This window comes from Natrix helvetica (assembly GCF_964273705.1).
Source record: "Natrix helvetica genome assembly, chromosome: 6".
Lineage (NCBI taxonomy): Eukaryota > Metazoa > Chordata > Lepidosauria > Squamata > Natricidae > Natrix > Natrix helvetica.
In genome coordinates, this window is record NC_138553.1 from 46,798,197 (window position 1) to 46,819,610 (window position 21,414).

The 21,414-nt window shown below is 40.7% G+C and overlaps 1 protein-coding gene across 4 annotated transcripts in view; it reads right to left on the reverse strand.

Moving 5' to 3' along the window:
- Positions 1 to 13,213, reverse strand: part of CNOT2 (CCR4-NOT transcription complex subunit 2) — a 72,500-nt gene extending 59,287 nt beyond the window's left edge. Inside the window, exon 1 of one of the 4 annotated variants that reach the window (XM_081958378.1) lies at positions 12,219 to 13,213. The gene's annotated coding sequence lies outside the window, so the exon portion shown is untranslated. Of the gene's footprint in view, positions 1 to 11,647; positions 11,969 to 12,218 lie in introns of those variants that run through there. The other 3 variants (XM_081958376.1, XM_081958379.1, XM_081958377.1) reach the window with 3 other exon arrangements.
- Between the last annotated feature and the right edge of the window lie 8,201 nt (positions 13,214 to 21,414).

The following is a 21,414-nucleotide window of genomic DNA, read 5'->3' on the forward strand; positions in this document are numbered from 1 at the left end:
TACATTTAGCAAATATTGGTACAGAAATGTAATTTTGACCTTTGCTCACAAGATAAACCTATTTCTTGGGACAGCCTCAGTCTGATAATAGCACTGGGGAGAATAAAGTCCAGGACAATTAGTCATATAAATCTGTATTATGAGCTTATTAATTATGTTTGCTAAACATATGATTTATTACAAGAGGATTTTGGATTGCATTAAATTTCAAACCAGATGTTTACTACTAAATTTATCATACTTTGATTTCACAATTCAGCCTTAATGCAGTAGCAAAATTTAAAATTCTTCAATTACTATTAGCATGATTCTGAAGAGTACTGTGATTATATGTATATATAATATTCATCTCATGTCTACAATTGAACCTGGAATTTTTCAATAGACCACATGACCTGACTTGATTTTATGACCATTTTATAATGCTTGTTAAGCGAGTCACTATGGTTATTATTATTAATAATAATAACCATAGTGACTCGCTTAACAAGCATTATAAAATGGTCATAAAATCAAGTCAGGTCATTATTATTATTAATAATAATAACCATAGTGACTCGCTTAACAAGCATTATAAAATGGTCATAAAATCAAGTCAGGTCATTATTATTATTAATAATAATAACCATAGTGACTCGCTTAACAAGCATTATAAAATGGTCATAAAATCAAGTCAGGTCATGTGGTCTATTGAAAAATTCCAGGTTCAATTGTAGACATGAGATGAATATTATATATACATATAATCACAGTACTCTTCAGAATCATGCTAATAGTAATTGAAGAATTTTAAATTTTGCTACTGCATTAAGGCTGAATTGTGAAATCAAAGTATGATAATAATAATTATAATAATAATAATAATAATAATAATAATAATAATAATAATAATAATAATAATAATAATAATAATAATAATAATAATAATAATAATAAATATTTATTTCTTAGCCGCACCCTCTCCCGAAGGACCATTATCAAAAATTATTACAAAAGCAAAAATCATCACAAAATTCATTCACATGACCTGGAACATTACAATCAGTCATAACTGAGTCAGTTGCCAAGAACTTGAAATGTGATCATGTGACTATGGGGGTGGGACAGCAGTCTTAATTTCCGAGTACATTGTAACTTTGAATGGTCGTTAAGTGACATCATAAGTTGAAAATTACATGCATTGTTGTTGTTAGTTGCAAAGTCATATCTGACCCATCGCGACCCCATAGACAACGTTCCTCCAGGCCTCTGGAGTTCATTTAAGCTCACGCCTACTGCTTTGGTGATTCCATCCAGCCACCTCATTCTCTGTCATCCCCTTCTTCTCCAGTGGGTCCTTCCTTCTCATTAGGTGGCCAAAGTATTTAAGTTTCATCTTCAGGATCTGGCCTTCTAAAGAGCAGTCAGGGTTGATCTCTAGGACTAACCGGTTTGATTGCCTTGCAGTCCAAGGGACTCGCAGGAGTCTTCTCCAGCACCATAGTTCAAAGGCCTCAATTCTTTGGTGCGCAGCCTTTCATAGCCATACACTGCAACTGGAAAAACCATGTCCTTGACTTTTGTTGGCAGGGTGATGTCTCTGCTTTTTAGTATGCTGTCTAGATTTGCCATAACTTTCCTTCCCAAGAATAAGCATCTTTTAATTTCTTGGCTGCAGTCCCCATCTGCGATGATTTTGGAGCCCAGGAAAATAAAATCTATCACTACCTCCATTTCTTGCCCATCTATTTGTCAGGAATTGAAAGGGCCAGATGCCATGATCTTAGTTTTCTTAATGTTGAGTTTCAAGCCAACTTTTGTACTCTCCTCCTTCATCCACATCAAGAGGCTCTTTAGTTCCTCTTCCCTTTCTGCCATTAGAGTGGTATCATCTGCATATCTGAGGTTGTTGATATTTCTCTCAGCAATCTTAATTCCAACTTTTGAGTCATCTAACCCCGCCTTTCCCATGTGCTCTCTATAGAAGTTAAATAGGCAGGGCGACAGTATACAGCCTTGCCAAACTCCTTTCCCAATTTTGCACCAATCAGTGGTTTCGTGTCCAGTTCTCACTGTTGCTTCTTGACCTGCATATACAGGTGAAACTCGAAAAATTAGAATATCGTGCAAAGGTTCATTTATTTCAGTAATGCAACTTAAAAGATGAAACTAATATATGAGTTAGACTCATTACATGCAAAGCAAGATAGTTCAAGCTGTGATTTGTCATAATTGTGATGATTATGGCTTACAGCTCATGAAAATCCCAAATCCACAAGCTCAGAAAATTAGAATATTGCGAAAAGGTGCAATATTCTAGGCTCAAAGTGTCCCACTCTAATCAGCTAATTAAGTCATAACACCTGCAAAGGGTTCCTGAGCCTTTAAATGGTCTCTCAGTCTGGTTCAGTAGGAATCACAATCATGGGAAAGACTGCTGACCTGACAATTGTGCAGAAAACCATCACTGACACCCACCATAAGGAGGGAAAGCCTCAAAAGGTAATTGCCAAAGAAGTTGGATGTTCCCAAAGTGCTGTATCAAAGCACATTAATAGAAAGTTATGTGGAAGGGGAAAGTGTGGAAGAAAAAGGTGCACAAGCAGCAGGGATGACCGCAGCCTGGAGGGGATTGTCAGGAAAAGGCCATTCAAAAGTGTTGGGGACTTTCACAAGGAGTGGACTGAGGCTGGAATCAATGCATCAAGAGCCACCACACACAGACGGATCCTGGACATGGGCTTCAAATGTTGTATTCCTCTTGTTAAGCCACTCCTGAACAACAACGCCAGAAGCGTCTTACCTGGGCTAAAGAAAAACAGACCTGGTCTGTTGCTCAGTGGTCCAAAGTCCTCTTTTCTGATGAGAGCAACTTTTGCATCTCATTTGGAAACCAAGGACCTAGAGTATGGAGGAAGAATGGAGACACACACACTACAAGATGCTTGAAGTCCAGTGTGAAGTTTCCACAGTCTGTGTTGATTTGGGGAGCCATGTCATCTGCTGGTGTTGGTCCACTGTGCTTCATTAAGTCCAGGGTCAACGCAGCTGTCTACCAGGAGATTTTGGAGCACTTCATGCTTCCTTCCGCAGACGAGCTTTATGGGGATACTGACTTCATTTTCCAGCAGGATTTGGCACCTGCCTACACTGCCAAAAGCACCAAAATCAGGTTCAATGACTGCGGGATTACTGTGCTTGATTGGCCAGCAAACTCGCCTGACATGAACCCCATAGAGAATCTATGGGGCATTGCCAAGAGAAAGATGAGACACATGAGACCGAACAATGCAGAAGAGCTGAAGGCCGCTATTGAAGCATCCTGGTCTTCCATAACACCTCAGCAGTGCCACAGGCTGATAGCTTCCATGCCACGCCGCATTGAGGCAGTAATTGCTGCAAAAGGGGCCCAAACCAAGTACTGAGTACATATGCATGCTTATACTTTTCAGAGATCCGATATTGTTCTATGTACAATCCTTGTTTTATTGATGGCATGTAATATTCTAATTTACTGAGGTTGTGGATTTGGGGTTTTCATGATCTGTAAACCATAATCATCACAATTATGACAAATCATGGCTTGAACTATCTTGCTTTGCATGTAATGAGTCTATCTCAAATATTAGTTTCACCTTTTAAGTTGCATTACTGAAATAAATGATTTTTTGCATGATATTCTAATTTTTTTAGTTTCACCTGTAGGTTTCTCAAGAGACAAATAAGATGGTCTGGTACTCCCATCTCTTTAAGAGCTTGTCACAATTTGTTGTGATCCACACAATCAAAGGCTTTAGCATAGTCAATGAAGCAAAAGTAGATGTTTTTCTGGAATTCCCTAGCTTTCTCCATGATCCAGCGTATGTTGGCAATTTGATCTCTAGTTCCTCTGTCTCTTCGAAATCCTGCCTGTACTTCTCGATCCACATACTGCTGGACCCTAGCTTGTAGGGTTTTGAGCATAACTTTGCTAGCATGTGAAATGAGTGCAGTGATGCAGTATGAACATTCTTTGGCATTGCCCTTCTTTGGAATTGGAATGTAATTTTTCCAATCCTGTGGCCACTGTTGAGTATAGCACTTTACTGCATAGTCTTTTAAGATTTTAAATAGCTCAGCTGGAATACTGTCACCTCCACTAGCTTTGTTGTTGCTCAGATTTTTTAAGGCCCATTTGACTTCACATTCTACAATGTCTGGCTCAAGGTCAGTGACCACCCCATCTTGGTTATCAGGGACGTTAAGCTCATTCTTGTATAGTTGCATGCTACATGCATTATTTGCAGGTAATTCATAATAAAGAGTTAGAATATACATATTAACAAATCTATGGCTAAATACCTTTAAATTATTAAGAATCATCTTTATGATCTGGAGAGTAGCCTAATTCAACTATTTTTTCAATGTTTTGACCATATCAGAAAATGTTTTAAAAGGGCTTGTTATTGATTTCATTATGATGAAATGGTTGAGGAAGCACTTTCTCATAATATGGGCGTCTTATTATTACCCCATTCTGGTTTGAAATTTGATTAGTTTGTTAATATGGTTTAAATATATGAAAGTATATTTAAATTATAAATAAAAAACTTTATCATATGAATAATTACTGTTTTATAAAGCAGAGTAAAAATGATTATTCTTCAATGTTGCAAAAACAATTTACAACCCCAGGTTTACATCCTGAATTTCTGGTGTGCATTTGTTTTATTTTTATGAGTTAGTTGTCTATCAATGTAATACAAGACCAATCAATATTATTTTGTGTGGTCACAGTTTAATGATGTGTTAAAATACTAGACTGAATGACTGCTTGTAGGTAACTTGCTTTTGTTATTTTAAAGCCTCTTTTTTCCTTTCTTTCTGTACATTAAGATGATAAAACAGCAAAATTAGAGTTTCTTAATAAATGTCTGCACACTAAAATACAATTTCCCTATTTAAATTCCACTGAAGAAGAATGGAGATTATTAAATAGAACCAAATTAAAAAATCTGTTCAATTCCAGAACTGATGGATGTGGGGGTTCTGTCCCAGATGGAAATGAGAAAGACAAGGAAATTAAATCTGACGTTATTGGGAAAAATTTATTAGAGCTAATGAGGCAGTCAAAAGTAAAAGAAGGAAATTCAGACATTGGTTTACAATCTGTAATAGTATTAAATGGATTATCATTTAATTCAGCAACTGCCTCAATAATTATATGTAAAATTGACTGACTTTTTAAATATCCCCCTTCATTCCAGCATGCAAAATTTACTTATTAAAAATAGATAAATAAATAAAACTAGATAAATAAGAAAATTCTGGTCTAATCAGGTTTAATAAGTTTAATAAACTTTTAATTTTGAACCTGCATGGTTTTTTATTTTTTGATCATATAAATTTTATCTTTGAATTCCGCCCTTAGATAAAAAAGGTAGAAGTACCTAAAAATGGAAAATAAGAAGAGATTCTGCTATACATGTGCTTTACCATCATATTACTGAACATTTGGCAGATTTCCAAATTGTACTTTTAGAATCTAAAGATGTTTATATTTGGCAGCTTTAGACATTACTTTTTTCCAACAGCTTTTACGAATGTTATTTAATAGATCCAATGACAGAATTACTACATCATTTCTGCTTTTGATCTAAATCTTTGAAGATATCTGCAGCAATATAAAAGTTATGTAATTTTAAGTCACGAAGTATTTTACTCTTCAAAAGTGTTGGGGGTTTTTGCACTTTGGCCTCAAATAAAAAATGAGAATACTTCCCTCCTTATTCTCATATTTCAAATATTTACTGAGACATCCTTAAAGAAAGAGTGTTTACTTTCTTGAAAAATGTACTTATTTCTATAGGTGAAATATTACATTTTCTACCATGGTTTTAAGATTTCTATTTATAATAATGGTTTATATCACTTTTAGCCCAGAACATAGAAACACAGAAAACTAACAGCAGAAAAAGACCCAGTGGTCCATGGAGTCAGCCTTTGAGTTTCTTTTTTATAATTTTTATCAGACGATGGACATCTGTGTTTATCCCAAGTATATTTAAACTCAGTTACTGATGATTGGGCTATTACCTCCGCCGGAAATTGGCTCCAAGCGTCCACTACTCTTTCTGTGAAATAATATTTTCTAATATTAATTTTGAAGTTATGTCTCTGAAGTTTACCCAATACTTTTTTAGAAACAATGGGTCATAGGATTCCAAAGATACATTTAAGTACAATCAATTTTAATATAAAAGCTAAGGATATTTGTACATATTGCTGCCTGAAATATATATACACTTGGCCCAAACATGTTAATATTACAGGTCAATGTTAAACTGTAGATGTGTTCAGAACTGTATAAAAATATAGAAAAATGAAGATTTTTAGGCTGTTATATAATTTATACATACATATAAATATTTTCTATATAGCTCTGTGAAGTCAAATTTCACACTTACTGGGCATGCATTCTTAGATCTCATAGATATACCATATTTTTTTAAATATAAGACGCACCACGTGTCGCATTTTCGAGTGGTTCCAGGCGGCGGGGATCCTCACTTCCACTCTGATTTTGATAATGAGCTTTTTATCCATTTAAAACAAACCCTATCACCTTATGCGTATTTAACTGGAGAGGGGGGGGGGTATGATTTTCATGGGGGCAGAAGAGGGACTTGGCACTGAAGGCTCCACTCCTGAGATGCCCCGTCTTCCTACCTATAACCGTAGGCATTGAAAGCCTGGCTTTCTTGCAGCAAGCCCGATAGACACACAGCACTTTAGTCCTTCTGGACACTACCTCTCATAAACACATTGCCAGGCTTCCCAGCTAGTCCCCTACACCTTTGCTGCTTCCCGAAGTGGCCCTGGGAAGCACTGGGGTTGGGACTCGGTTGGCGAAGTGGGCAGTTGCTCCACTGCCTGGAACGCCTTCGTTTCAGATCCGCTGCCTTCTGCATGCCCAGTTGAAGATCCACCACCCTCTTCCCTACATATTCATATGATAGGACAGCTTTATTATCATGACAGCTGTTCGAACGGAAGGTGAACTGTCTCCACTTCTGATTGTGCTCCACCTGGATGGGGAAGAGAGCATGGAATGGGGGGATCCATCCCCCCAAATCCTGATTAAGCAGTCCTTTCAGGCCAGCTGTCAGGGGAGCGACCCATGTGGTTCTCCTACCAGGAAACTTTGTATTGGGAAGAGGGGGGGAGCGAGAACCCATCCAGCTGCAAAGCCCTCATTTGGCGACAAGGGCCAAAGCAGCTTTCCACACACCAGGTTTTTGATATCGGGAAGGAAAGCTTTTTCAGGTGGCACCACCATGATTCCCTTCCCGATTGCAAAAACGGTGCGTGCAGAAGGCGGTGGATCTGAAACAAAGGCGTTTCAGGTGGCGGATCTGGCCAAGAGGAAAGGGAAGGTGAGTCTGCAGTGCCCGCTGCATGCACTGTTTTTGCAATCGGGGAGGGAATCCTGGAGCTAATGGCCCTACAATTTTTTTTAGTTCAGAAAGGGTATTCCTTCATCATAGCTAACTTTCATACCATTCCTGTAGAAAGTATAATAAACTTTAATAAATTAAACTAATTTAAATAAAATTATCCAGATTTATAGTATTTTAAAGAAGTGAATAAACTTACTTTAAAGATACATTTCCTCTTTTTTTAAAATGTAGCTGTGCTTAAATTTAGGAGGTTAGCTTTATGAAAAATACCCTGTTTTTTTAGCACTGAAATATTACCAGCTAAAATATGAATATTTTAATAAGTAAAAAAGGAAGATTTGAACTATAAAAGCATGATCCGCGTATACTGTAGGTACCACTGAGATCTGCCAAAGCCTTTGTATACTAAATTATTAATATGTAGAAAAGTCTTCAACAGAAGTCTTTTAGATAGGGAAATTACATATGCAACTGATCATGTGCAGAACATCACACCACATATTTTTCAATGCAAATCTAACCTGAAAATCTAAAATCAGAGAGTACCTAATCATGAAATTTTTCTTCAGAAATTAGTAATAAACCAGGTGACTATAAGAACTGTAAACAATGTAAGATTAGTTAACCAATACTTCAAACTGCAATCCTAGACTGAATTACTTCAACTAAGTTCTATTTAACTACCTATAGGATTGTACTGTTAATTCTTTAAAACTCAAAAAATACAAGTAATATGCTTATCAACTAATGTACTCTGACAAATGCAACTAACAGAGAAGCAATTCAAAACATTGAAATATATTCTTCTTTAATTATATGTTAAAATTTGATATTTCCCAATGTTTTTTAATCCCAATATTCAAATAACCTTACTTGCTTTACACTCAAAATTATCTCTATTGCATCAAATGTACTGTAGAACATCCTAAGGAAGTCAGAAAACCTGAGAATCTGGAGAACATGTACTGTTTCCAACCTGTATCTACAAAATTTGAGCCACCTAGAAAATTGTATATGAACCACATAATACAAATGTCAAATGCATATACAATTCCCTTAATTGTACTGATTGTAAACATAAGTTTCCTAACAAAATGTAGCAATCTATGTTTTATAAATCATAGTTACTAAATACTAAACTGCCTCAAATACTTCTTTAAAAAAGAAAAATACAGTAGGAATTTTAGAATATATTGTGAGGAATTCATCAAAAAATATCACAGAATCCTGGCCTAACAAGCTGCAGTGTGAATAAGTTCATACCCTTTACTCAATATGTGTAAATAGAAAAATAAAACAAAAAAGAGAGCCTCACATGCCAAAAAACCCATATGCCAAAATCATGTTGATTTTGTCGAGGACTACAGGTAGTCCTTGACTTACAACAGTTCATTTAGTGACTGTTCAAAGGTACAACAGTGCTGAAAAAAGTGAGTTATAACCATTTTTCAGTTACCACCTTTGCAGCATTCACGTGATGTGATCAAAATTCAGATGTTTGGCAACTGACTCATACTTATGACCATTACAGCGTTCTAGGGGCATGTGATCACTTTTTGCAATCTTCCTGAAAGCAAAGTCAATGGGGAAGCCAAATTCACTTAACCAGATTACTAATTTATCAACTGCAGAGATTCACTTAACAATTGTGGCAAGAAAGGTCATAAAATGGGGCAAAACTCACTTAACAAATTCTCACTTAACAACATAAATTTTGGGCTCAATTGTGGTCGTAAGTCAAGGGCTATCTATTCAATATTCAACAGTTAAATATCAATATAAAAGAGGAATGCACAGAGAAAGGCATTTATGTTGTTTTTTATTAAGGCAAACATCTTACTGATTAGATTTACAACCTGCAAAATGCTTTAACATAATTTTTATATTTTACTTAACACTGTGTGATCCTAGCTATCATAGCTGGTTCCACAAACGATGGTTAAAACAAATCACAGAGTACCATGGTATCTGAGCCAGTTAGTATATTCAAGTTCCATTAAAAAGTGAGGATTTAAAAATATGTATCGGAACAGTTGAAATAAAGTCATTTTATATTATCAATAACTATATCTAAATATCCTATTGTAGGAGAAACAAATTTTTGATGTCCCAATATTACTTCAACATTTGGAGGGACACTGACACTGAGAGCCATATTACAAATGGGTACAAATGAGCAGTACTTTTTAATTCAGCAGCATTATATTAAGCAACACACTTTTTATGTTGGACCACTTTTCACTAAGTTCTGATTTCTTTAACTTTGGTTTGTCAAATTAATGACAACTGGCTAATTTTGGGCAACATACAAAGAAAAAGTATAGTTTACACATAACAGTGGGCCTTCTCTGCTTTGGCACCCTGGTTGTGGAATCTTCTCGACCCGGAGTGACAATGGTCCCATATCTTCTGAGCTTCTGAAGATCTCTGAAAGATTGTTATGCTAACAGATCTAGAATACCAGGGGACTGATAAAGTAGTGAGGTGGCTCCATTATAATTAACATCTCTTCACCTATTATTATTGCTTTAATTCTCTTCTTATAATTTTTAAATTTTTAATTATTTAATGATAAAGGTTTTAGATATTGTTTTGTTGTACACTGGCCAGAGTTTCATTTGTGAAATAGGTGATTGTATAAATTACATAAATGAATAAATACAAAAAACAAAAAACAAAGCAAGCTATAGTATACATTATGTCTTAGCAGGAGCCTGTATTTCTTAACAAAAAAGCTTAACAATTTGAGGGTTCCATCACTATTAATCCAAAACGTTTAAAATACTAATCAATCTTTGTACAATACTAAACTATTCCTCAGATATCTGACATTGCACTCAGGTATCACAATAAGCCAGAAAGATAATGAATTCTGACTATAGATTCCTCAAGATAAGACTTGGTGGAAAAAAACATGTACAATTACTCAATCTGCAGAAAAGCCTCAAAGAAAAATCTATGTTTACAGCATAAAAATATCTAATAAAAGTATACGGTATAGGAATGCATTCAGACAACTTTAAAATATAAGAACAGCCTATTTTCCACTACATAGTACCAGTTTTAAAAACTGGTGTTGTGATTTTTAATCAGAGTTTTTCAGTTTGACATTATGGGGAAACCTGTTTGTGGTTTAGCTATTGGGGGAAGGGGAAAGTTTGAGCAACTAGAGAAGAGATGACTGATTATACATTTCTCTACAAATGCTTTGCCAAATATTTACAAACTATAAAGCAATTCATATTTAATATTACTTATATCTCACACTTCCTGGAAATTAAACAATAAAACTAAGACAGGGATACTACAAATTGCTGTTAAGAATACAGCATGCTCCTACAGGTACTTCAGAATTCTACAGTTTACATATACATGATACCAGCTTTTATGAAGGCAATGCACTTTTCATTTGCAACAATAGTGTCTTCTCCCAAAAGCCAAAAAAAAAAAATCTGCACAGAATTCAAGTAACCAGTTGTAGGATATTTTAACACTTGAAAACTTTCCAAGAGTTTAAGAGGCAAAAACTGATACCAAGAACACTACATGACACATGCTAATTGTAATTTTTAAAGCCACCTTATTATTTAAAAAGTGGAGGAAGTGTGAATAAGGCTCGTATTAAAATACAATAATACATTCAGTCGTCCATAGAGCAACTACAATGTAGAGAGCAAATTTCTGTTATATACAGGGTATCAACCTTTATATACCTGCCACATAAGAAAAGGATTACATCATGTTTTAACCTGAGTGGATGCACTGAACAAACTGTCTCACCAAAACCTAACTCCTGTTCACTAAAATGTGACAAGTCTGATCACGTCCCTACATGCAGCAACAATGCAAACAAAGAATCGCTTTGCATTTTGCAGTAAGGAAGAAGAAAATATATTAAATTTGCCCACTTAAGCTTATGAGCGAGGAGCTGCAGTGCTTATTGCAGAACGAATGCTTTCAAACCAAAACAAGACCTTCAACACCTCGTCCCGAATAAAAAACCGAAACCGAACAGCTAGAAGTTTCTCCTGCAAACATCGCTGGGCCGGAAAGAGATTTTCTTGCAGCTGCCCGACGAAGTTCTTGAGGCAACAGGATCTAAGGGCAACGAGTTAAGGGCCTTTTTCACCGGGAAAGCAGGCCCCGAAAGTAATAGTCCACCTACGAACCGACACTCTCACCCCACACACTTATAAGGAGGAGTGGATTCTGCACTGCCCGTTTCTTACCCCGAGTTTCAGGCATCAGGGGGAACCCGATGCTCCGATGCGGACCCCGAAAGGCGCTCGCACCCCGGAGGCATAAAGGGCAAGGAGAGAGACAAGTAGGCCGAGCGCTGCCGCCGCCAGCGATGCAGAGGAGGGGGAGGCTTGTGGCGGGAAACGCAGCTGCGGGGCCGAAGAAGCAGCTAAAGCGGGACCCTCACAGCCCGGCTCCCCTATGCTGCCTCCCGCGGCGGGGCCTCCCCCCTTGCTCCAGGCGCCGAGGAAGGAAAGGCGGGAGGACACAGACGGGCTGGGCCTCGAGGCTCCTGCGCTCCCGTGCTAAGCGTCGCGCCACCGCCGCGACGTGTTCCTCCCCCTCCTGTTTCCCTCACACATCTCCCCCCCCCTTCTCGCTCCCTCACAGAGACAAAAGCAAACGGAAACCGAGGGGGACGAGACAGACCGCAAAGAGCCCAAACCGCCCCGGACCCGACCGAAGCCCTTCCCCGGCCGCCCGCGGATTCCCGGGCAGATTGGTAGTTGGGCCGCAGCAGAGGAGGTGGCAGCGGGGGAAGAATAATAGGGCCGAACTCACCGCATGAATTTTCTTGTCCCGAGGATCCAAGATGGCTGAGCACCCCGCACGGAGGATGCTGGGGGAGCGACCTTTACCCTCTGACCCCAGCACTGCCGTCGTGACCCCGCCGCCGCCGCCCGGCAGCGACTACGGGACAAGCGGGAAGGCAGACGCGATAGGCCGGCCTAGAACGGCTTCTCCGACCGAAGACTCGCTCCCGCCGGGGCTCCTCACAGAAGCGAGGCCTCCTGTCTGCTTGGCGCGCGGCGAGATTCGAGTCTCGTTCTCGCCGCGCTTTGCCCTGCCGGAACGGCTGGAAACGGCGGGGGAGCCGCCACCGCCGGGATCTCGGCGCCCAACTTCCGAGAGAGCGGCCTTGCACGAACCGCGAACTGATTCCGAGACATCCGGGGAAAGGGGGAGGGTGGTTTGTTTTTTTTACATGGTGGAAGGAGGAAGCTTCGCGCGCACACGCTCATTCGGGCCGTTTGGGAAGCACGGAAACGGAGGCCGCAATTTTTGCACCATATTTAGAGTTGAAGTTGGGGCGAACTCTCCTGCCCCGCCGCCGCCGCCAAGCTGTAATACTTTGCAGTTCCTATTCCGCAATCACTTAGGGATGTTTTCCAAAGTGACATTTCTGAGAACATGTAAATAACGACCCTGGACTCCTTACAGGTGTATTTCAAGAGGCCTTTGTGCTGCTTCCTCATTTTTGTTGTGCATGTAACACTTTTGTGTAAGATTGTGACCATGTTGTGCAATCCTCAGAAAAATACCCTGTTAATCGAAGGATATGTATTTTCTATTTCTACCCAATGCAGAAGGAGGGATGGATTCATATTCCAACTAGGAACACAGCAAGTCCAGTAATATGCTTTCAACATTGATTGAAATAGAAGAATCCCAAAGCTAAGTCACTGTTGAGGATACGCTCCCTTTGCCAGTATTTTTCACCTCTCATACCTTTGGTATTTGTCGTGAGAATAACAAGGACAGGAGTATTGAATATAACATCCTGAGTTTGGAAAACCTTCAGTAAATAATAAAATTCTAGAATTGGGTATGGTTCCTTTACACAGGACATCAGATGCAACACTCTATACCCTAGGAGTTGTGTTTAAACCAGTGGTTCCCAAAGTGGGCGGTACTACCCCCTGGGGGGTGATGGGATGGCTTAGGGGGGCGGTAAGAGGCAAGGGGCGGGCAGGGGGGCAGTAAGAGGCAAGGGGGGGCGGCAGAGGAGTGCTGGAGGTGGCCTCCTCTAGCAAGCCATTCAGAACCAGTTCGCTTACCCCTGCCCATCCAGAAGCTGCTCGATCGCTCGCTCCCCCCGCCCATCCGCTAGCCCTGCCCACCACTCACTGATTGGCTGGCTCACCAATCACCCTGCCCGCCTCTAAGAGCCCTATCTAAACCCAGTTACCTTTTTTTCTGCTTGGCTTTCTATAGATAGGGCTCTTAAAGGCGGGTGGGACGATTGGTGAGCCAGCCAATCAGTGAGCGGTGGGCAGGGCTAGCATAGTGCGGACGGTCAGGGGGAGCGAGTAATCAAAGGGAGGCCACTTTGCCTCCCTTCACTCCCACTTTGTCTTGATGGGGTCACTGCAGCTGCCGGACGTGGACGGACAGAGGTAGCCAGAGTGGCGGGGAAGCCCGGGCGAGCGAGCGAGAGAGCTGCCTGTTCCTCCATCGCTCGCCCGCTCGCCCGGGCCACTCTGACTACCTCCGTCCGTCCACGCCCGGCAGCTGCAGCGACCTCATCAAGACAAAGTGGGAGGCGAAGGGGCCTCGATGCCCTCCTTCGCTCGCTCGCTATTTTGCTTGCACGGGTAGTAAAAAAAATTGAATTCCACCACTGGGTGGGGGGCACTGAGGATCAGTTTGTAGCACCAAGGGGGCGGTGGGCTGAAAAAGTTTGGGAACCACTGGTTTAAACTAAGGTCTTAGTACCCATGTATGTGATGATAACATTCTAGCGCCACACTAATTCAGTGTGCTAATCTTAAAAGCAATTAATTTAATTTTTTAATTAGATCAGTCATATCTATCGCATACAATCTTCAGTTCATGTTTAAATCTGGGTTTCTTTCCCAATGAAAATAGAAATAGTGCACAACTACAGCATCTCTTGTACTTGAATGACAGTTTGAAGAAAACACTTCAATGAAACAACTCTCACAAATATAATCTTATAATTCCTGATCTTTGTAGATCATAATATTTTGGATAATAAATTATTGTTTTCCCATGCCTAGTATTCTACATATGAAACTGGTACAAAAATTGGTTTTTTTAATAAATGAAACAATTGGGTGAGACAAATATTTAAATTGTGGGACGTAAATTAAGCACTGTAATTTAAGGTAATGGTTAAAGCACAAGACTAGAAACAGAGACAGTTGTGGTCCTACCTCAGGCACAAAGCCAGCTGGGTGTCCTTGGCCAGTCACTCTCGACCCTAGGAAGGAGGCTGTGGCAAACCACTAGGAAAACTGCAGGAATTTGCCTAAGCAGTCATGAGTCAACATTGACTCAATAGCATAGATACAAATTGTCTAATAATGATGTAAATACATATAAACATTTTACAATGAAGAACATATTTGTATTTAGAAGGTTGTCTTCCCTAAAAATGTGTTTAGAATTGCAGGTTTTAACAATGTGCTTGAATTTTATTTGTGTTACCCATGCCAAAATCTTTGCACCTAATTGAAGTCAGTATTTTTACAGATGAAATTCCTTGCAAGTCTCATGTAAATATTCAGCTTTTAATGTGTATAAATGATCCTCAGTGAAGAATGTAGTCAAACTTAACTCCCGGTAACGTCATAGACACATGTTGGGCTTTCTTGGTAAACTGCAGAATGACTTTCCATTGCTTTCTGTTATGTTTTTTCAGCTAACCTGTTTAGCCTATTTTCTAGTGGTGTTTCATCCAAGTTTTACTGTGTCTAACCTTGCTTTTGAGATCAGCCAAAAGTACTTCCACACCCTATGTAGAAAATATATAATACTAGAAGTAGCATTAATTGACAATTATGTTGGGAAATAGCCTTACTGAATTTATTTTTTAGGGAAGTATAACTTGTTCTACTTGAATTAAGAATCACAAACCTTTTTTTAGTAGACAATTGTGAGGCACTACTTAATTATTGGCAATAAAGACAGCAGCCCTTAAATGGCCATGGCTCATCCTCCAAAAGCTGAACAGCATTGGACCTAGTTAGTGTATAGGTAAGAAATCACCAGGAAATAAGACTGTAAACTAGATTGAATGGTTGAAAAAATATAAATGACAAGCCATTTCTATGCTACTACAAAGAAACTATGTAGACTTGTCCATGTTGCTTCCAAAAACTGAACTGAACTGAAGTCTTAATTCCTGTTTGCTTGATCATTCAGTTCTTTATATCTCTTTGCATACAGTGAGTTAGTGCAACATTGGAAGATGTAGAAAGATCCAGCTTATGGAATTGCCAAGAGTCAGGCATAACTAAATGGATATCATCATCATACAATATCGTACAGTGGGCAACAGTTTTCCAGTCTGTCAGTCACTATCTGCTTTTCTGAGTATTTGTGAGCTCATGCTCATGATATTAATGATAATGTCTAGTCACCTTTTCATTTGCTGGCTTCTTTCTAAATTGCCTTTAATTTTTCCAAACATCAGTCTATTCAAAAATTCTTGCTTCCGTATTATGAATCAAAAAAAGTTTCACTATCTGCTTGTATATTCTAACCTAATCGTCCTAATGAATGCTATTTTCATGCTATTGAAAAAAAAATCCTCCCAGCAGTTTTCTCCAGCACCACTATACAAAGGCATCAATTTGTATTTTTTCAGGTTTATAAAATTTTTACAAATCTTTATAAATCATTGCTGTCAATATGGTTTTTGACTACATTTCTCTAATGGCCTCCAAAAAGCAGATGTCATTTTGTTTCATGATTACAGTCTTCAGTGCAGCATTTTTTGCATCCAGGAAGATAAAGTCTGCTATTTCTCCCATTACGTTTTCAGGTATTTGCACTCGAACTGATAATAATAGCTAACTTTGTTTTCCTTCAAGTCACTCTTAAAAACTGCCTGGATAAGTTCCTTCGTGTTTTTTGGCAACATTTTGGGAACTGGTTTGATGTTTTAGGTCTGAGAGAGAATTATCGATGCAATCACCCAGCTAAATTTCTGCTTAACTCATGGTCTCTGATTTTAACCATTTAATCAACTGGCTTTCAACAGCTGGCATGACCCTATTAAAAAAAATATTGGGCATAAGAGCAACTTTTGTAACTTCTACTTTGATCTTCAATAAGACATTACTTCAACTTTTACTTTACTTTACTTTTATTTAGATTTTTATACCGCCCCCTCTCCCCAAAGGGACTCGGGGCGGTGTACAGTCAAATAAAAACACATCAATAAATAGAAAATACAAACACAAAGAGGAGGCAATAAGAAACTGTACATATCTGCAGTAAAGTAGTTAAAAGCAATATTTAAATACCCTAAAAATACTCAATTAAAATATCTGCCAGGAGGTAGAATAAAACTATAAATGGGCCAGGCCAGCTAAACGGAACAGGTGAGTCTTCAGTTTTTGTCGAAAGGAGCGGAAGTTGGTGGTGGTTCTGATATCGGGGGGGGGAGGTCATTCCAGAGGGTTGGGCCCATCACAGAGAAGGCTCTACTCCTAGGTGCCGCCCGTTGGCATTGCTTAGTGGACGGCACCCGGAGGAGTCCTTCCCTGTGAGAGCGAATCGGTCGCAGGGAAGTGTGTGGTAGGATGCGATCCCGCAAGTACCTAGGTCCTGAGCCATGGAGCGCTTTAAAGATGGTAATTAACACCTTGAAACGCACTCGAAAGACCACAGGCAGCCAGTGCAGCTCGCGCAGGAGCGGTGTTACATGGGAGTACCTAGTACTCCCCATAATAGCCCGCGCGGCTGCGTTCTGGACTAGCTGCAGTCTTCGAGCGCGTCCCAAGGGAAGCCCCATATAGAGGGCATTGCAGTAGTCCAGCCGAGACGTCACCAGTGCATGAGTGACCGTGCGTAGGGCATCCCGGTCCAGTAGGGGGCGCAATTGGCGCACCAGGCGAACCTGGTGGAACGCCCCCCTTGCCACGGCTGCCACATGGTCATCCATTGACAGCCGGGCATCTAGGAGGACGCCCAAATTGCGCGCCCGCTCCACAGGGGGCAATTGCTCGCCCCCTATGGTGAGTGATGGAATCAACTGACTGAACCGGGGTGCCGGTAGCCACAGCCACTCGGTCTTGGAGGGGTTGAGCTTGAGTCTGTTGTCCCCCATCCAGACCCCGACAGCTTCCAAACACCGGGTCATCACCTCGACAGCCTCGTTGGGGTGGTCTGGGGTGGAAATGTACAGCTGCGTATCATCAGCGTACAGATGATACTCCACCCCAAAACCATGGATGATCTTCCCCAGCGGCTTCACATATGCATTGAACAGGAGGGGCGAGAGGACCGACCCCTGAGGCACCCCACAAGTGAGTGACCTCCGGGTCGACCTCTGCCCCCCTGCCAACACACATTGCGTCCGGTCAGAGAGGTAGGAGCCGAACCACCGCAGAACGGTGCCTCCAACTCCCATCCCCCCCAGCCGGCGCAATAGGATACCATGGTCGATGGTATCAAAAGCCGCCGAGAGATCTAATAGGACCAGGATAGAGGAACAACCCCTATCTCTGGCCCTCCAGAGATCATCGACCAACGCGACCAAGGCCGTCTCCGTGCTGTGTCCGGGCCGGAAGCCGGACTGGCGTGGGTCTAGATATTCGGATTCCTCAAGGTGTCGTGGAAACTGCTGTGCCACCACATTCTCTACAACCTTCGCCAAAAAGGGAAGGTTGGAGACTGGACGATAATTAGCTAGCTCCATCGGGTCAAGGGAAGGCCTCTTGAGTAAGGGCCTCACCACCGCCTCTTTCAAGGCGGCAGGCAAGGACCCCTCGCTCAACGAGGCGTTCACCAAGCCCAGTAGCCAGCCTCGTGTCACTTCCCAGGATGCCAGTACCAACCAGGAGGGACACGGGTCCATTAAACATGTGGTCGGTCGCAGCCGTCCACGCAACCTATCCAAATCCTCGGGGGCAACAGAGTCAAACTCCTCCCAGAATGGTCTCACAAGACTCACTGTTGGCGGCTCCTCTGGTCCACTGAAGGGGGCCCATCCGCTCCGGATCTGAGCGATTTTGTCCTGCAGATATTCCCCAAACTCCTCTGCTCTGCCCTGTAAAGGGGCTTCCCGCGTCCTCTGTGATAAGAGAGAGCGGGTCACCCGAAACAGGGCGGCAGGGCGGTTATCGGCGGACGCAATAAGAGTGGCGCAATGTCTGCGTTTGGCCACTCTTAATGCCACAAGGTAAGTCCGTGAATAGGCTCTTACCTGTGTTCGGTCAGATTCGGAGCGTGAGGACCTCCACCTGCCCTCTAGGCGTCTCCTACGGCACTTCATCACCCTCAGGTCCTCAGTAAACCAAGGAGCCCGGGTGGGTCGTCGCCGCAGGAGAGGCCGCAAAGGCGCAACTCGGTCCAGGGCCCCAGTGGCCGCCCTATTCCAGGCGGCCACTAGGTTCTCAGAGCGAGAGCGGGTCAGGGCTACAGGGAATGGCCCAAGCTCCGTCTGGAACCTATCCGGTTCCATCAGGCGCCTGGGGCGGTACCAACTTGGACAGTTTGGTTCCGCCTCCTCGCGGTGGGGGGTAGCGCCAGGGAAGTCCAGCCGGAGACATGAGTGATCTGACCATGACAGGGGGGTAATGGTTACATCCCCTCTTCCCAGATCACTCGTCCACTGTTCAGATACAAAAACAAGGTCCAGAATGTGGCCACCTTCGTGTGTGGGGTCCTGAATTAATTGGGTCAGGTCCATGGCTGTCATGGAAGCCATGAACTCCCGAGCTACCTCGGATGCTTCCCCCGTCGACGGCAAGTTGAAATCCCCCATAACCACAAGCTTGGGGGTCTCAACTGCCGTCTCTGAGATCAGCTCGAGGAGCTCGGGCAGGGCTGCTGACGCATAGCGAGGAGCCAAGTATACAATCAGCAAGCCCCACTGCCTCCCTGGGCCCCATTTCATCACAATCTTGAATTAGTTATTCCATGTTCTATTGCTTCCTAATCGACATATATATTTTAACTTGCAGATAAAGTACCGTAGTCTGATAATATCTATGCTTTAAAGGACAATTTACAATACATTATAGACTGCAACTCCTGCAATTTAAAATTTTAATATAATCAATACAGCAAAAATAAATATATTTTAATCCTATTTTGCCTTTTTCATTACCTTTTGGAAATTTACAGTGTGATCATTCCTCTACTTTCTCTGAAATCCTCCCACCACTAGTAATTCTTGTTCCATATATTGTTTGTATACGTGCACTTATTTAGTAGTTCATTATTCTTTAGAACTGCTCTTGTAGTATTGAACTATATAAACTAGTCTATTCCAGTTCTTTGGCCAACACTGTTTTCTATAACTGCTTACAGACTTACAAGTAGTGCTTTAAAACACTTTTACCAGTACTTTATCATAAACTCCTAAAAGGAGTTTTTGTTAGCAATATTTTCTAGAGCTATTTAATTTAGTTTTCAAAATGCCTGGTTCTGGGTTGGAGCTCCAGAATTCCCTCAAGCCACTGCTGGATATCCATCTATGACTATATCTACTTACATCATGGTCTAATGCTTGTATTAATTCTAAATACAAGTCTGTATTGGTAGGTGGTTTTTTTCCTGACCCACAAGTTTTAGACTAAATTTTGTTATCTCAGACCTTCACTTGGAAGCAGTATTTCTTAAAATGTCCCATTTCTCCATGCTTGAAGTATGAGAAGGCTGGTTTGTCAGGAAGTTAGTCCCTGGTTGCAGATTGGGTAGAATCATAGAATTGTAGAACTGGATAAGTCCACCATGATCATCTAGTCTCTTTGCAATGTGCAGTAGAACCAATGAAAAAGTCCTATGAGAGATGGCTGTTCAGATTTTTAAAATTCTTCAGACATGGAATATCCATCTACCTGTGTAGGTAACCTGTTATACCTTGTACAGATGTCATTTTATTTAAATAAATCTAGTACAATTTACAACTCTTATTTTTGGTTCTAGTTGACAATGTTCCCTGCAATTTCCTTTATGTACTTGAACACGTTACTTCAAGTCTGCCTTTCTCCACATTAATAATTTTTCAGCCTATTATCATAGGGTATGTTCTGAAATCCTTATATCAGTTTTTCTGCCCTGTCTCTAACCTGTCAATATCTTTTTTGAAAACTGGTATCTGGAATCTACAAAGTATTCCAAAAGTAAAATGATGATAATGATCAATAGCAATAACACCTAGACTTATATACCACTTCACAGTGCTTTACAACCCTCTCTAAGCGATTGTAAATCGCCAACTGTCTGGATCCTCATTTTACCGACCTCAGAAAGAGAGAAGGCTGAGTCAACCATGAGCCCATTCAGGATCAAACTCCTGGTAGTCAGCAAAATTAGCCTGCAATATACTACATTCTAACCACTGCATCACCAGTGAATCCCCTTCATATGCATGCCCTTCATTTTTTCTCACTTATTTTTATTTTATTGTGGTGCATTCTAAATGACATCTATCCTATTTTATCTACTTTACAGCTTATTAACAATAGCAATAAAGAACCAATGGTATGACCTGGAGGGAAATGGACAAAAATCAAGAAATAAGCAAAGAAGACTGAAACATTCCTTTAAGACCTTGGAAACTTGATAGTATTTAGAATAGATTTAGGTAAACCTCCCTAATTGACTAGATTATAAGAGGTAACAGCAGTAAAGCACAATCAGGCTTGCCGCATTCTGATGTAACCTACCTCAAAAAAGTGTAGCTTTATTCTTCCTATGGAATCTTCTTCATCTGACACTCTTGAAATCTTGCTACAAGTTTCCTGAAATCAAGATAAACTATACCCACAGCATTATGGCTATCTGCTAGAATAATTGCACTATCAAAGAAGGAAACAAGATTTTTTTACCAAATCATATTACCAGGACAAGGGACGGAAGGATAAAGACACGATGAAAATGTATTAGTAAGAAACAAAACAAAAAAATAAATCCTTTTAGTTCTAAATATTCAAATGAAAGAAATCTGTGTTGAAAAACAAAATTTACAGTGCAGTTCTAATCTGAAGATCCAACA